Source organism: Salvelinus sp. IW2-2015, linkage group LG23 (genome assembly GCF_002910315.2).
Source record: "Salvelinus sp. IW2-2015 linkage group LG23, ASM291031v2, whole genome shotgun sequence".
Classification (NCBI taxonomy): Eukaryota; Metazoa; Chordata; class Actinopteri; order Salmoniformes; family Salmonidae; genus Salvelinus; species Salvelinus sp. IW2-2015.
In genome coordinates, this window is record NC_036863.1 from 35,613,086 (window position 1) to 35,630,262 (window position 17,177).

Sequence of the window (17,177 nt, forward strand, 5' to 3'; positions counted from 1 at the left end):
GAGTGCCGCTGTTGATCGCATGTAATATTTTTTAGCACAATCACACTATGGTTCCTACTATAATAATGCGCTTAGCAACGCCCAGAGAGCACATTAAACTGAGACCAGTTTTGATAGAATAAGGGGCCCTATTCTGGATAGTACATTAGTTCTACAGGAAACACTTTGTTCTGTAAAACGGACGTCACATTGTCTGGATTCTTGAAAATACGTTCTAGGATTTAATTTTCTGCCTAATATTGTGTTTTGCTTTGCTTTTTGTCGTTGAAAATGGCAATGAGAACGGAAAACAGGCTCTGGAGTGGCTATGGTGCATATTCATGGTTGCGCCTTTCTCAGCTACGGTGATGTCCGGACAGGTCCGCTACTCCATCCCGGAGGAGATGACGGTGGGCTCCTTTGTTGGAATTATAAGCGGAAAAGATCTGGACATGGAAGCCTCTACGGCTTGTAGCTGGGAGAGCTCGGGTTTTTCACCGCAGGCGGCAGTGAGTACTTGAGGCTGCACTGAGAGAAAGGACATTGTTAGTGAAAAGAGAATGGACCGGGAACAAGCCTATGTTGGAGATCTTCAGCATGTGCTCAGTTTCGATGTGATTCTAGAGAACCCAATTGGAGATGTTTCGGGTTTACAGTTGGAAATACTAAGATATCAACGACAATAGCCCCGTTTTTCCCAAAAAGGAAATTGAATTGGAAATTGCGAGTCAGTCCTACCTGGTGCGCTTTTTCTCTATAGAAGCGCATAGACCAGGACGTATGGGAAAATCACACTCCAGAAAATACGTATTAAACCCACGGATCATTTTGATCTTTAAGATTCAAGGTCGTCTAAGATGTAAGTGAGACATAGAGGATAGTACTTCAAAAAGCCAATGGACAGAGAAAAGACAAACAATCACTATTTGGACTTTAACTGCTGTCGATTGGCGGAGACCCTCGGAGGTCTGGAACAGTTAAAATCCACATTGTGGTTCTCAAAACGATGCCAACGAACAATTGCCCCGATATTTAGCCAGCTTACATATAAAGCATCCGTTCTAGAGATGCTGGAAGGGCCACATTGGTTACAACAGTGAGCGCGACAGACGCAAGCACGAGGGACTCTAGCGCTAACATAGAATTTTATTTTGAGCATGCTACCGCTACTATTCGAGAGCTATTTTTCACAATGACCCCAATCAGGTGAGCGTTAAGGGTTAGTGGGTGATATAGATTATGAAAAGAAAACAAACAATTAGGATAAAGTAAAGTAAAGATAACGGTGGCCTTAACAAACTCATGTGGAATCGCTTATGATGTTATTGATATGAACGATACACCCTCCGAAAATAACCGTCATGTCCTTTCTAGTGCCCTACCGATACTTTCAGTCCCTTGCACTTTGTAAGCCACATTAACATCCCAGGATCTTGATTCGGCGACAATGCTAAGGTTCTCATGTCTCCATGATTCGCAACCTTTCCTTTCAAAATTGAATCAGCTTTAGCCAACTACTACAATCTGTGACTGACTCGCGTATTGGATTAGAGAAAGACATCAGAATATAATGTAACAGATCACAGCATAGATGGGAGGCTACCCGCCTCGCTCAAGAAAAAAGACGCTCAGTTTAAGCTTCGACGTGAACGACCATGCGCCCCCTTCCAACAAGGAAGCCATTGCACCGCCCATGGGTTCGAAAACGATGCCTCTTCTCTGTCTTTCTATTCTGTTAAGCGCTACAGATGCAGACGGGACCAAATCTCGGGTGTCATATTTCCTTGAGGGATGGTAGTTAAAACGAGCTCCCGCTCTCCTCTTATGTGGACGTAAATGCAGACAGTGGGTTGCTTTACGCAGTGAAACCCTTTGACTATGAGCCAAATTCAATCTTCCAAAATTACATGTCAAAAAGCACAAGATGGAGGGCTCACCCCATTGAGGTGGCAATGTGACTGATAAAAACATATTCATAAAAGACCAGAACGACAACGCGCCTCAGGTTCTCTACCCAGTACAAACTGTGGCTCTCTGGTTGGCTGAAATGGTGCCTCGTTCAGCAGATGTTGGGCTATCTTGTCACTAAAGTGGTGGCTGTGGATGTGGACTCCGGACAGAATGCTTGGCTTCATATAAACTGCAGAAAAGCGACAGACAGGGCGCTGTTTGAAGTGGGCTTACAAAATGAGAATAAGAACCATACCCAGGTCACTGAATAAAGATGCTTGTGAAACCAAAAAGCCCACTGTTATAGTGGAGGACAACGGACAGCCCTCTCGATCCAGTACAGTCAATTGTGAAGCCGTGGCTGTGGCGGGACAGCTTTCCCTTAAGTGCTTCTCAGATCACTGACTTCACAAGTGGACAGAATATAATGACAACCTGACTTTATCTAGTGTTGGCCTGGCTGTGGTTTATCGGTGTCTGTTCATATTCTCGGACATCATTTGCCCTTATCACAGTTAAAATCCAAGATGGAGACAGGATCGATTATTTCTATAAATTGCAGCAAACCTCCCCGTATCCATATACCCTCCCGTTTACCCAGACGAAAACCATGGGAACCCTACAGCCGTGTGTACAACTAAGAGTGTTTGGGAAACCACTGACTCTAGGCATGAGTGATGTGAAGTTTGCTAGGCTTGTAGCCAAACACACTGGTGGATTGTGAGGGCGTGAGGACATGCAGAGAGAAAGGAGGGAGCAGGATACGCTGATGTGTCCTGAAGAGTGTAGATGAGACTCTAATTCTGTCCTACTAGATAAAATACTGTAGCGTGTACCACCTGACTGACTGAAGGGATGTTTCTACACTACAATCCGTCCTATTTTTGGGTTCTCTGTCGTGATCAAATGTCAACCTTTACCATTGAGTCATTTCAGTAGCATGTCCAGGAACGGAATTGGTGGGCTGGACTGCAGGCAAGCATAACTTAGACCCATTCTAATCTGTTTCTATTGTAACAGTCTAATGCGGTCTGAAGTCTATCCATTATGAAGGGTTGCACATATTTGAATCTTTTGTAGGCCCATTTTACCTTTATTATGTTGTAAGAGTTTCCCACACATGTGGTTGACAGCGCACATGTAATTGCGTTCTAGTCGTGTCGTGAGTGTTATTCATCTCTCTGTTGTGTCTTCAGCCAGCCTATCAGTAATTCTAAGAGTCATTAATGAGGCCAGATTGCCACAGTAGCTTTGTGTCATGGTTCTGTGTTAAACTGTTTTAGTGATATCATGAAATGCACGCAACACTGTGTCTATGTTTCATCAGGTGTTTACTCTTTTCCATTCTTTATACCCAGCAGGTGTTGCCAGATAAAGAAGCAGGTTATTGAAATCACTGTATCAGTGTCATTTAGGTCTCGTCTGACTAACAGGACCTGATCGATTGACCTGACTGGCTGATGATTTGACTGGCTGGACATGACTGATGACTGGTTGACTGACTGACTGTGACTGGCTGGACTGACTGACTGGTTTACTGACCTGACTGGTCTGACTGAACTGACTGACTGACTGGTGACTGACTCGGTTGACTGACCTGACTGGCTTGACTGACTGAGACTGTGGTGACTGACCTGACTGCTGTCTGACTGACTGAATGTTGACGTGACTGAATGCTGACTGACTGACTGGTTGACTGATCTGACTGGCTGACTGATGATGGTTGACTGACCGTGACTGTCTGAAGAAAAAAACTTGACTGGTGTGACTGATGATTGACTTGACTGGTTGACTGACTTGACTGGTGACTGACTTGACTGGTTTACTGACCTGACTGGACGACTGAATGTGTACTGACCTGACTGGCTGACTGGACTGAACTGGTTGACTGACTTGACCTGGTTGACTGACTTAGGTTTGACTGGACTTGACGGTTTTACTGACCTGACTGGCTGACTGACTGGCTGACGGCTGACTGACTGCTGACTGGCTGACTGGCTGACTGACTGGTTGACTGACCTGACTGGCTGACTGACTGACTGACTGGTTGACTGACCTGACTGGCTGTCTGACTGACTGTTGACTGACTGGTTGACTGACTGGTTGACTGACCTGACTGGCCTGACTTGACTGACTCACTGCTAATTACTACCAATCAAATAATTGTTCTGAGGACCCCTCATTCTTCTCTGTTCCATGGATCTTCCCTCTCTCCATCTGTATTTTTATCTCGCACTTTCCTCCCCCCACTTTCCTTCCTCTTTCCTCTCCCTCTCTGTACAACACTATGGTGCTTGGGCAAACTGACCCACTTTCCCCCTCACACACTGCTCTAATATTCTGTGTTGCTGTGGTGCAGTAATGGGCTTATATGTCTCTCCCATCAGACACTGGGCTTAATTCCATGGCAGTGTTACACTCAATCCTGTATGGAAAACTGTCACTGCTCTGTATTCAGAATGAGTGTGTCTGTTGGGTCATGCTATATAACTCTGTCTCTGAGTCTGTCTGTCTGTAACCAATGGTCTTGCTCAGTACRTGTCATTCACATTAGTAATGTCCCTTTTATGTCCATGGCTCACAGGTTGTAAGGGTTTAGACTGGATCTTGTTAGTGAGTGGAGGATTGTATGTAACATGGCATGCTGATAACAGAAACAGGGATTTCAAACCTGCCTAGTAACAGCCAGCAACCACGTCACATCTTTGCCTTCATTTTAACCACTAGGCCTAAAGCTTGGTTACCGGGGTATTTTTACGAGCCATAGGAAAACAGAAAAGACCAAAGACTTGTTTTAATGGTTGTGTTCATCTGCGTGTGTGTGGGTTTGTGAGTATAGTTCAATTCAGGCAATCTCTAGTGTTATGCCCTCTTCTCRCCAGCGTACCAGGAAGATTCACCTCAAGCTCATGCACATTGTCATGGCAACACTCRCTCCATACAGACAGTGCTGCAGATTCCGGACATAAGAAATGTTGTGTGGTTGTTGACTTGTAAATAACACTGTTCATAGTCTCGTGATCTTTCTGGCTAGAGCAAGTACTGTTCTAAAAGCTGCCTTGTCTTACGTCCTCTCAGCATGTTTCTAGGTGTGCATGCATCTGTGCCTGTCTGCATAACAGACAGAGTGATGATTTGAATTCTCCRGTGTATTTGTAAAAAGCCAGTGTAGCCCTGTAGTTACACAACACGTCATGAAGGCAAGAAGTTGGCTGGACTCATTTGATCCAGAAGCACTGAATCCTTTTGCCCRGAGTCTCACTGCACTGGCATGACAACTGCTTGCAACACAACACTGACCCAGTTTGAGCTGCCTCCTCTCTATTTCCTGTTATGTTTGAGAGTGACGGGACAGCTTAGTTGTGTTCCATTCTGATGCCTCTGTAACTACCCATCAACCACTCTGTTTTAGCCCCATTGCATGTTTGCACTTAATTAGTAATGAATAATCACAATTGACATTTTAGTCATTCAGCAGACACTTATCCAGAGCGACTCACAGTAGTGAGTGCACACATTATGTATTTACACAAACGTAGGCTTACACCTGTACTATGCTGTCACAGTGTAGTTTATACCCATGTAACCAACCTTTTGTCTCTCTCTTTGTCTCTTCCCCACATAATCACAAGCACTCACTTGTCCATGTCAGACGTGGATGTTGTCAGTGTGTCCTTTATGTGTCTGTGTTTAGCAGCCAGTGACTGGGTGGCATATTGGTTGTATTGAGCACACAGTGTGGAGGCAGAGGGAGGGGGCAAGGCGTTGTTGTGCATCATGCAGCAGTATGAAGGCTGTGGGATGCATGTTTCACATTGGCACTAGCTTCTGTCCTGCATATTATCATATAAACCCACAAAGGGTCACAGAGAGTCCAAATATATTTTTTACTTAACAATCTCTCTCGCTCTCCCTCTCTCCTCCCTTCCCACAATCCTCCCCCTCTCTTCCCTCTCTCTCTCTCTGTCTGGTCTGTTTCGCTGTCGCTTTCTGTCTTTCTGTCCGTCTGTTTCTTTTTATCTGTTCCTTGCTCTGTCTGTTCTGTCTGTCTTTCTGTCTGTCTGTCTGTCCTGTCGTTCTGTCTGGTCATAGTACTGTCTGTCTGTTACTGTCTGTCTCTGTCTTGTTCTGTCTGTCTGTTCTTCGCTCTCTCTGGTCACTCTCCCCTGTTCTTGTCCTGTTCTAGTCTCTCTGTGGTCTGTATCTGTCTCGCTCCTCTTCTCTCTGTCTCTGCTACTCTTGTCTTGGCTCTGGCTTCTGTGTCTCACTTTTCTGTCTGGCTCTGTTCTTTCTCTTTCTGCCGCCCTCTCCTCGCCTCTCTTCTCTCTCACACACAAAACACTCATCTTATGTCTAGGCCACTCGGGGCTCTAGCTCTCTCTCTCTCTCTCTCTCTCTCTTCTCTCCTCTCTACATCTCTCTTCCTCTCTCTTCCTCTCCTCCCAACTCTCTCTCTCGTTTCTCTCTCACACAAACACTCTCTTGTCCTGCCACACACCCCTCTAGCTCTCACTCTCTCTCTTCTCTCTCTCTCTCTCTCTCTTTCTCTCTCACACAAACACTCTCTTCTGGGTTCTCTCTCTCCTCTCTCTCGTCTCTCTCTCCTCTCTCTCTCGCTCTCTCCGCTCTCTCCTCTCTCTCTCTCTCTCTCTCTCGTCTCTCTCTCTCTCTTCTCTCTCTCATCTCTCCTCTCCATCATCCTCTCTCTCTCTCTCTCTCTCTCTCTCTCTCTCTCTCTCTCATCTCTCCTCTCTCTCTCTCTCTCTCTCTCTCCCTCTCTCTCTCTCTCTCTCTCTCTCTCTCTCTCTCTCTCTGCTCTCTCCTCCTACCACACACACACTCACACACACACACTCAATCTGGTTTCTCTCTTTCCTCTTTCTTCGATCAATTCAATTCAATTGCTTTATTTAGGCATGACGTAATCAATGTACATATTGTACATATATTTTGGATATTTACAATTAAAAATTTAAATGAGAATAAAAATTGTCAACGAGACAACAGTAACAACAATAACCAAGTGTCAAAATAACCATAAATTCAACAATTAATAATTAAACATTACAGTAGAGTCAATGTCAGTGATGTTCAGACACTGTCCCTCAATTTATGGAAGGCAGCAATGTAGTGCGCTGCCAACCCACAGCTCTCTGCGTCCTCCCCCAACAGGACTGGTAGCKTWCTCTCATRAGAGAGGTCTTTGAAACCTTGAATAAGGGTTTCAAATTTGGGGAAATMACACTCTKTAATTGTTTTATATTTTTGACATTTGTCAGGAAATGCAGCTRCGTCTCAGGTTCTGCTGTTGTGCAGTGGTTGCACAGCCTTTCCTCTACAGGGAGCCAGGTTTTCCTGTGTCTACCCTTCTCTTCATCTCTCTCCCTGTAACAAAAAGCTTCTCACTATGTCACGTCAGTATCTATTTCTACTCTCCATAGCCCTCTAGCTTGGTTCAACACCACAGCTTTATACAGTGAGGCTATAGACTGAATGTTTTTTATAGAACACTTCCCACAGAAAGACCCTGTCTTAACAGAGACTGTGTTTGATAAGTAGCCCTTTGGCTTTACACTCCTGGCTTTGGGTTTTCCCTATCTGTAATAACAGAGAATTAGAATGCCATGAAAGTGTGCTCTGCTCATCTTGAGCTATGAACATACAATGCACACAGCACATCAATACTTAATTTGCACAGTAGCTTATACCTTTACCTTTCCAGCATTCATTTGAATCAAATGTGTTTCTCTGTGCATGGTTTTCAGACAGCTTGGAGTTGCCCGCCCCACCCCACCCTTCCCCACCGACACAGAAACATTCCACACATTAATTCTCATGACTGTCTGAGTCACGCTGAAGACTGCACCATTCCCTCAGAAGTTGCGCGCGGCGACAGCTTAATGTATGTGTGTTTGATCGAAAGGCAGTGTATTACAGTGCAGAGACAGAGAAAAGGGACCCCTGCCGTGGACCATGTTTAAGTCTTCACTGAGCCGCAGTGGGGCTGGGCCAGCAGGAATGGGAAACATGTCTGGATTATTTTGTCTGAATATCTCTGTCTCTTTGTCTGGGGAGATGATGTGTGTAACGTTGGTTTCCTACTGTCAGTAAAGATGATATCGTTGCTGGTGTTTGTGAAGATTGTGATAATAAAGATAAGAACAATGAGAAYAATCATGCTCTTCCTTGCCTGCAGATCAAACCATGTCTTAACTGTTGTAGAGACCAAGCACAGTAAAACAATAAGAAAAACATTCAAAGGATTTAGTGACATAGTGCCTATATTTTGTGTTTGGTAATAACAAACATGTTTTGTTGGTGATGGTTAACCTGCTTGTGTTCCCCTGGTGGTCAAATCAAATCAAATTGTATTTGTCACATGCGCCGAATACAACAGGTGTAGTAGACCTTACCGTGAAATGTTTACTGACAAGCCCTTAACCAACAATGTAGTTCAAGAAACAGAGTTAAGAAAAAAATTTACTAAAGTGAAAAACGAGGCTATATACAGGGTGTACTGGTACCGAGTCAATGTGCGGGGTACAGGTTAAGCAAGGTCATTTGTAAAGTGACTATGCATAGATAATAAACAGTGAGTAGCTGTCAGAAGCTGTTAAGGAACCTTTTGGTCATAGACTCGGCCCTCCGGTACCGCTTGCCGTGCACTAGCGGAGAGAACAGTCTATGACTTGGGTGACTGGAGTCTTTGACAACTKTTTGGGCCTTCCTCTGACATCGCCTGGTATAGAGGTCCTGGATTTCAGGAAGCTTGGCCCCAGTGAGGTCAGGCACCGACCTTATGATTATAGGGCCCAGAGTTTTCCCTGATGAAGGGACCTGACCAGGAAAACCTCAGGGCCCTACTCACGAAGCATAAGGAGAACATTAAGAAAACACTGGTCTAATACTATGGTTGTTGCACACATTGAACCCACACTGCACATGCACAGAATGATATACAACACAGTGGTCATGCTAAGTGACTGTGGTCATGCTAAGTGACTGTGGTGAACATGTGTCAGATTGGTCTGTATCGGAACTCTTTTTCTGTTTTGATAAGTATGTCTCTGTGTGCTGTGAGCACAGTCCTTGTCCTAATCTAATGAATATGTCTTTCTTTTCCATGTCGTCACTGCATCTGCTCCCTCTGTGTTTCTCCAAACAAGGTAAGGTCAACTTCATCTCCTTTTCCCACCAGCCAATTTATCCCTACACTTCTTAATCTGTCAAACTATATCAAACCACAATCAAATCTCTCTCTCTCTCTCTCCTCTCTCTCTTTCTCTCTCTTTCTCTCTCTCTCTCTCTCTCTCTCTCTTCTCTCTCTCTCTCTCTCTCTCTCTCCTCTCGTCTCCTCTCTCCTCGCTCTCTCTCTTCTCTCTCTCTCCTTCCTCATCTCTCTCTCTCTCTCTCTGTCTCTCTCTCGCTCTTCTCCTCTCTCTCTCTGTCTCTCTGTCTCTCTGTCTCTCTCTCTCTCTCTGTCTCTGTCTTCTGTCTCTCTCTCTCTCTCTCTCTCACAGCACAACCCTCTCACTCTCACTCTCTCTCTCTCACGCACACAAACAAACAAACAAACAACAAAACATACATATATATACAACACTTGGTGTATGCACTTAGACCAATGGAACCTTTAAGAGGATCACGTTCAACACACAAGTAGCAGAGGTAAAGGGACAGATCAGCATTGTTCATCATATGTCACAGCCAGTTATACCGATTTTTGACATTGTATTATTTATGTTTCCAATGCTTGCCATTGAAATATCTCAGTGATAACAAAGGGTAAAAGAACATTCCCATGAGCTGTGTATGAGATATATCTGAATACATCTATAATGAATYTGTTGGTGCTTGTATTGGTCACATCTCTTCTTTTGGGTGAAGTGCACACATTTGTAATTGCTGCAATCATTATTTTCATGAACCTTGGAACAGGGCTTTACATCTTGTTGACTTATTCATCTATTGAGGCCCAACTCATGAATGATAAAGGAGTGCCTGGTCACATGACAAACAGCAGAATGAAATGCAGACTTTTGTACACAGTTTCTCGAACAAAGCGGTTTTGGAGCATTTCAATGACTGTTCTACCTCTTGAAATGCTCCCCTGGTGTTAATCTGAGGAAACGTCTGTTCATCTAGCTCCTGTTTTCGTTTCTAGTGAAGGGAATCCAGCACGCATTGTTTATGCCTCTCTCGTGCTGCCTTTTGTCTGCCGCATGCACCAGAGTGAGRTCTCCGCCTGTGTGGCGCTGTCCACCCACGTGGTGCTGAAATGCTCCTCTCTGTGCAGCGCGCGTGGTCTCCTCTGCTTTCCAGGGATTGGATAATCTCTTTCTGCACAAGTCGGTCATACTGTGCCACTGATCATCGTGATGAAATACGACTGTATTTATATTTTGTCGACCTGGCCCATATTATATAACACTGTGATAGGATTATAAGCATGATTCATGATTAAACCTTTATTTTCATCTAACGCTGTACTAGGTCGTTATCAATAAAACGTCACAATATGTTGCAGAACGTTCGATTTTACTGGTGGGGGCACGGAGACCTCCAGCTCCTCTAAAACTATTGGCAACTACGTGCCGTTTGCAAGGGATTGGTAAATCAATGTTACAACTATTTGGTTTTAATATCATCACGTCTTGAAGTGCCTAGTCAGAACTACACATTTCAGATTATTCTCTATCATCGAAGTTATACAYCAGGTAACTGCATGCTTTTCATGATCAGTTAAAATGTATTGATTATGTKTTTTCAGACACATGGAAAGAGCTTGAAATCGGCAAGCCCTCTTCCTGGTAAAGTTGTCAGTCGGACTACTGTCATCACCACTATAGTTGGCAAGCAAATAAAGCCATCTAGTTTATCCCCTGAAAGTTAGCCAACTTGTCCATCATTCAATATAGCCTGCCATGTCTGTAAGCAGTAATCATGATTAAACACTTAAAAACAATATTGAACAGAAGATAATGTTAGTAACTTCGCTAGGCAGGCCTACGTTGGTTTGAGAACAAGCTACATTAGGTCTACTTACCACTATCTGTATGCCAATGTACACAGTTTATATTTGTAGCTTGCAAAGTACACATTATCAGCTAACAGTACATTGGTAAATGCGCCCTTCTGCTGCTTGACAGGTAGAGTCCACAAAGGATWGGAAATMAACCTAAACCACTCATACTTGTCAGGTACAGGTCACTTTTGTTCTATATCACAAAAATATCCACTTAATGGTGGCCAATATTGAGAGATATCGTGAGGCTACCCTCACTTATCTGAAATGACATGATCAATTGATGTTTACTGATCATGAAAAGCATGCAGTTACTTGCTGTATAACTCTGATGATAGCGCTAAATGTGCCCAGTTGTTTTGCATGGAATAATCTGAAATGTGTAGTTCTGACTAGGCTCTTCAAGAGGTGATGATATTACAACCAAATAGTTAACATGTATTTAACAATCACTTGAAAACGGCACGCAGTTGTCAATGGTTTAAGCGGAGCTGGGGATCTCCTTGGAGGCAAATCGAACGCTCTGTACCTTATTGTGTGACGTTTAATTGACGACGACCTATTAGTGCACCCTCGGTTGCTAGGGAGATGTAGTTAATCTATGCCCCACGGTTGTAGCCTGCTGTCCATAAAAATCAGTGGGGACGAATTGCTATTGTGGTGGTCAGACATATAGACCTAGCCTAAAGGCTTCCTCGGTCAGTTGCACAGCAAATTAGTAAAATAATAAAATATGTAGGCTACTATGTAAATACACGCTACTAAACCGTGTGTGCGTGTGAGCGTATACATGTATGTCAAACCTCTATTCCCTTTTGCTCCCGCCTCTCGCGATCCTTTCACTCCCAGCCCGATACTCCCCCCTTCTGCTCGTGCTGAGCATGCTACTGTGATGAGACGTGTGTGTGTATGTGTGTGTGTGAGGGGATGAGAGAGACTGGCTCCCTGCTCCTCATGACAGACTATGAGAACACCACTAGGCTGTGCTTCCCTCTCATTGCCACAAGACGGCAGAAAGAATACAGTAAACGGAGGGCTTGAAGTGATACGGTGCTTGTGTGATTATTGGATAATAATAATAATAATAATAATAATAGGCTATAGGCTAATATTAGCATTTTTGGGGGCGCTATATATTTTTTTATTTTGTGAATTACCACGTTTATTTGGTACAGTAGCATATTTACTACTAATCAAAGTAAAATGTTACACCTGTAAATACATACTGCTTCTCTGTTTCTGTATTTTAAGCATTCTACTCATAGTGAAGGCATAGACTGTACCTTTAAGATACACTACGTGTGTGATTGGTTATATCAAGAGGGTTCTCTGCACCAATACTGTGCTGAGCCATACAAAGGGATCTACTCCCTCCCCTCAGACTCAGCATTACATCCCGTAGCCTACATTGCTCAGATCTGGGAGCTACACTTGAACTGAATGGAAACAAAAGAAGGTCTGCTTGCATTTTTGGGAAATGTGTATTCAAGACACTACAGCGAATAACTTCAGTTTTTATATTTTGTGATGGTGAGGATTTACTGTGGAAAGGAGGTTCGATGGAACAAAGGACAATGAGAATTCGAGGCAATTTGAGGTGGCAAGTGTTATGGATTTATCAATTTGTTCTCCTGTGGAATACAATAGAGGCGCAGATTCCATACACTATACCTGAGGAGTTAAAGGAAGGATCTGTTGTTGGAAATATAGCCAAGGACCTGGGTTTGGGAATATCTGAGATTTATGACCGTAAACTGAGGATAGCTTCTGACGCTGGTAAGCAGTATTTCAGTGTGGATTTGGGAAAGGGTGAGCTGGTTGTCAATGAAAGGATAGACAGAGAGGAGTTATGTGGAGAGAACGTCCCTTGTTTGTTACCGCTGGAGGTTATAGTTGAAAATCCCTTACAGCTGCACCGCATTGAAATCGAAATACAGGATATAAATGATAATTCTCCAGGTTTTCTTACAAATGAACGCATTTTGAATATAGCTGAGGTGATTAATCCAGGTGCAAAATTCCCATTGGAAAGTGCACATGATCCTGACGTAGGCGCAAACTCATTACGGTCCTATAGTATCAGTGATAATTACCATTTCCTGTTGAACATAAAGACTCAGGGAGGCCAAAAAATACCCGAACTTGTGCTGAAAACTTCKCTGGACAGAGAGAAGCAGGCCGTTCARAAGCTCGTGCTCACCGCTGTAGACGGGGGGACTCCTGCACGATCTGGTACTTCTGAAATCACCGTCATAGTTCTTGATGTTAATGATAATGAGCCCCAGTTTGAGAGACCTTTTTATGAAATAGCTGTAGCTGAGAATAGACCCGTTGGCAATCAGATTGTAAATGTAAAAGCTTCCGATWCTGACGAAGGACAAAATGGAGAGATCGAGTATTTCTTTGCAGACCAGACCCCAGAGAGTATAATGGCATTACTTAATGTTGACTCAAATACTGGSGAAATTACTATCAAAGGACAGCTTGATTATGAACAGACGAATTTGCATACGTTTGATATTGTGGCAAAAGATAAAGGCAGTCCACGGATGGAGGGGCACTGTAGTGTAAAGATCAATATTGCTGATGTTAATGATAATGCCCCTCAAATTATAATAACCTCACTGACCAGTCCAATACCGGAGAATTCCGCCCCTGGGATGGTTATTGCATTGATTAGCGCTAAAGACTTAGACGTTGGTGAGAATGGCAAAGTAACGTTAAACATGTCCCGGGGTTCCCCGTTCACTCTGAAGCCCTCTGTTTCCAACCATTACGCACTGGTGACCAACGGCCCGTTAGACCGAGAGACGTTCTCGAAGTATGATGTTGTCATTAACGCGGTTGATTCAGGGTCCCCACCTTTATCTACAAAGAAAACCGTTACCGTGAAAATCCTAGATGTCAATGACAATCCTCCAGTGTTTTCCCAGACATCGTATACTGTTTATGTCAAAGAAAATGGAACCCCAGGATCTATACTGAGCTCAGTGTCCGCCTCTGATATAGACATGGGTGAGAATGCAAAGATATCCTATTCTATATTAGACTCTAAAGTACAAGACGTGTCTGTCTCCTCTATATTTACATAAACTCGGATAACGGCAAGCATCTACAGCATGCACTCGTTTGACTATGAGAAACTGAAGGTGTTTCAGATACAGGTCCAGGCAAAGGACCACGGCTCTCCGTCTCTGAGCAGCCGTCACGGTTCATGTTTTTATCCTGGACCAGAACGACAATACACCCGCTGTTATTTACCCTTCCACTGTCATGGGCTCTGTCTCCCATCAGAAGATGCCCCGGTCCGCTAAAGCAGGCCACCTCGCCACCAAGATATCGGCAGTGGACGCAGACTCGGGTCATAACGCCTGGATTCCTATAGGCTGGGGGAGGCCACAGACTCGTCTCTGTTCAGTGTGAATCTTTACACAGGGGAGGTGAGACTTAAACGCGCTGTTTCAGAGCAGGATGACTCCTCTCAGAGGCTGCTTATAGAGATACAGGACAATGGGGAACCGGTCCAGTCCGCCACAGTCACAGTCAAACATACTGTTAGAGGACGGGTCCACGAGCCCATCTCCGACCTCCAAAAGAAAACAGTAGAGCCCAGCAAGAGAAACAGTTAAAATCACATTTTATTTGATCACTCTCTGACCTCTGTGTCCGTTTTGTCTTTGTTGACTTTTCTCATCTTAGTGGGTGAAGTGCGTTAGAAACAGTAGGAGCAGCTCGAGTTTCTGTATCAGACGGCTGACTCTGACGGATACAAGAATCCAAACAGAAACCTGCAGCTCCAGCTCAACACTGACGGCCCTATTAAGTATGTGGAGGTCCTGGAGGGGGACATGTGTGTCTCAAAGCCAGTCCTTCAGGTCGTGTCTCTCTCCGGTGTCCGAGTTCAGTGATTTCACCCTCGTCAAGCCCAGCAGCACCACTGACTTTCAGGACATGATAAACGTGCTTGATGCGTCTTTACCGGACAGCGCGTGGACGTTCGAGAGCCAACAGGTGAGCGCAGCTACTTTATAATGTGTTTTTATTGACCACGGACTATATCGTTCTTCATTCATGACTGTATCTCCTGGAACTGGGTTTTACCACTTTTATTCATTTCGATTCTATATCATTTTGGTCTGTAGGCTATTCATTTTTCATGATATGACATTCTGCCACACTTTGACCTTTARATATTAATATGTGTATTTATTAAACATGAAGGTAAACCATAAATGCCAATGCAGTAAAGACCCCCATTTTGAAGAGTAAATGGACACATCACTATATCACTACTGCTCATAACAGCACTGTTTCTTTAACTGCCAGTGCTGAGATACTCCCAATGATAATCGGTTGGAGCTCTGTGAACCAATCATGTGCTGAACTGTACAAAGAGATCTAGTCCCTCCCCCAGCCTCGGCACCATAACCCCAGCCTCGTCAAGAACCAGGCTTTTTTTTTTAGGTATGCCTACCCGAGACTACCATAATCCTTACAATGCACAGAGCTGAGAGAGACAGAGCTGCGCTCATTTTGAGAGATAGGACGGACATATAATCGGTGTTTAATTCCATACGAATAATAGGTTTTACTTGATAGGATTATCTTGAAATGTATTGCAAACCAAGACCTTTACGAAGTCCAAGAGATCATCATTCATGGACATGCGGATTCAAATGAAGATAAAGGTTTTCCTATGGCGGGGGCTTCTGCTTTTCTTCCTCCTGGGGAATACAATAGAAGCGCAGACGCGCTACACCATCCCGGAGGAGCTCAACGTGGGATCCGTTGTTGGGAATATAGCAATGGATCTGGGTTTGCAAGTGTCTGAGATTTCCGATCGTAAACTGAGGATAACCTCCGAGGGTGATAAGCAGTATTTCAGTGTGGATTTGGGAAGAGGTGACCTCATTGTTAGTGAGAGAATAGACAGGGAGAATCTGTGTGGACGAAATCCCAATTGTCTGTTACCTTTGGAGGCTTTAATTGAAAACCCACTACAGCTGTATCGTGTTGAGATCGAAATTCAGGATATAAATGACAATTCCCCAGTTTTCCAAAACAATCAAAATGTTTTAAATATTGCGGAGTCTACAATTCCAGGTGTACGATTTCGTTTAGAATCAGCACAAGACCCCGACGTTGGCTCCAATTCTTTACGCTCATATACACTTAGTAAAAATGAACATTTTGTGTTAGACATAAAAACAAAGAAGGATGGGTCAAAAGTCCCAGAATTGGTTTTAGAAAAAGTATTGGACAGAGAAAAACAGTCCGTACAGAGCCTGCTTTTGACGGCCGTAGATGGTGGAAATCCTGCTAGATCAGGTACAGCAGAAATTACTATTCGAGTTCTAGACAATAACGACAATGCACCTGTGTTTGAAGAAAGTACATATGACATTCAAGTGGTTGAAAACACATTACCAGGAACGGTCGTCGTCACTGTTAAAGCAGTCGATCTTGATGATGGGTCCAACAGTGAGATCGTTTACTCATTTGGACCACACACACCAGAGTCACTACAGGACCTTATAACTGTAGAACCGCAAACTGGTGAAATAAAGGTTAAGGGAAATATAGATTATGAAAAGGGAAATTCGTTTAAATTTGATGTTCTCGCAACAGACAAGGGCACCCCACCAATGCAGGGCGTATGTAGTATTAATGTAGAAGTTATTGATTTAAACGACAATTCCCCAGCTCTCATTTTAAAATCGCAGCCTAGCCCGGTGAGGGAAGACACGCCTATTGGAACGGTTGTTGCTTTGATAAGTGCTAAGGATATAGACTCTGGAGATAATGGTGAAGTAAGTCTGAATATAGCTCCAGGCTTACCTTTTTCATTAAAACCATCAATTTCTAATAACTACGCTTTGGTTAGTGATTCCAGTTTCGATCGGGAGAAAAAAACGGAGTATACTGTCGAAATTATAGCTTCTGACCACGGGAAACCGTCTCTTACCTCTAGAAAAACAATCACGGTTCGTGTTTTAGATGTCAATGACAACTCGCCAGTGTTTTCCCAGCCGTTCTATACTGTGTATGTTAAAGAAAATGGCATCCCGGGATCTTTACTGATCTCAGTGTCCGCCTCTGATACAGACATGGGTGAGAATGCGAAGATCTCCTATTCTATATTAGACTCTAAAGTACAAGACGTGTCTGTCTCGTCCTATATTTACATAAACTCAGATAACGGCAGCATCTACAGCATGCACTC

At 43.8% G+C, this 17,177-nt stretch overlaps 5 pseudogenes; all 5 read left to right on the forward strand.

Moving 5' to 3' along the window:
• The window catches only part of LOC111950144 (protocadherin gamma-A11-like), a 105,486-nt pseudogene that overhangs the window by 46,705 nt on the left and 41,604 nt on the right, over positions 1–17,177 (forward strand).
• Positions 321–1,189, forward strand: LOC112067841 (protocadherin gamma-A2-like; annotated as a pseudogene).
• Positions 1,471–2,334, forward strand: LOC139022858 (protocadherin gamma-A5-like; annotated as a pseudogene).
• On the forward strand, positions 12,359–14,775 carry LOC111950429 (protocadherin gamma-C5-like; annotated as a pseudogene).
• Positions 15,414–17,177, forward strand: part of LOC111950430 (protocadherin gamma-C5-like) — a 5,373-nt pseudogene continuing 3,609 nt past the window's right edge.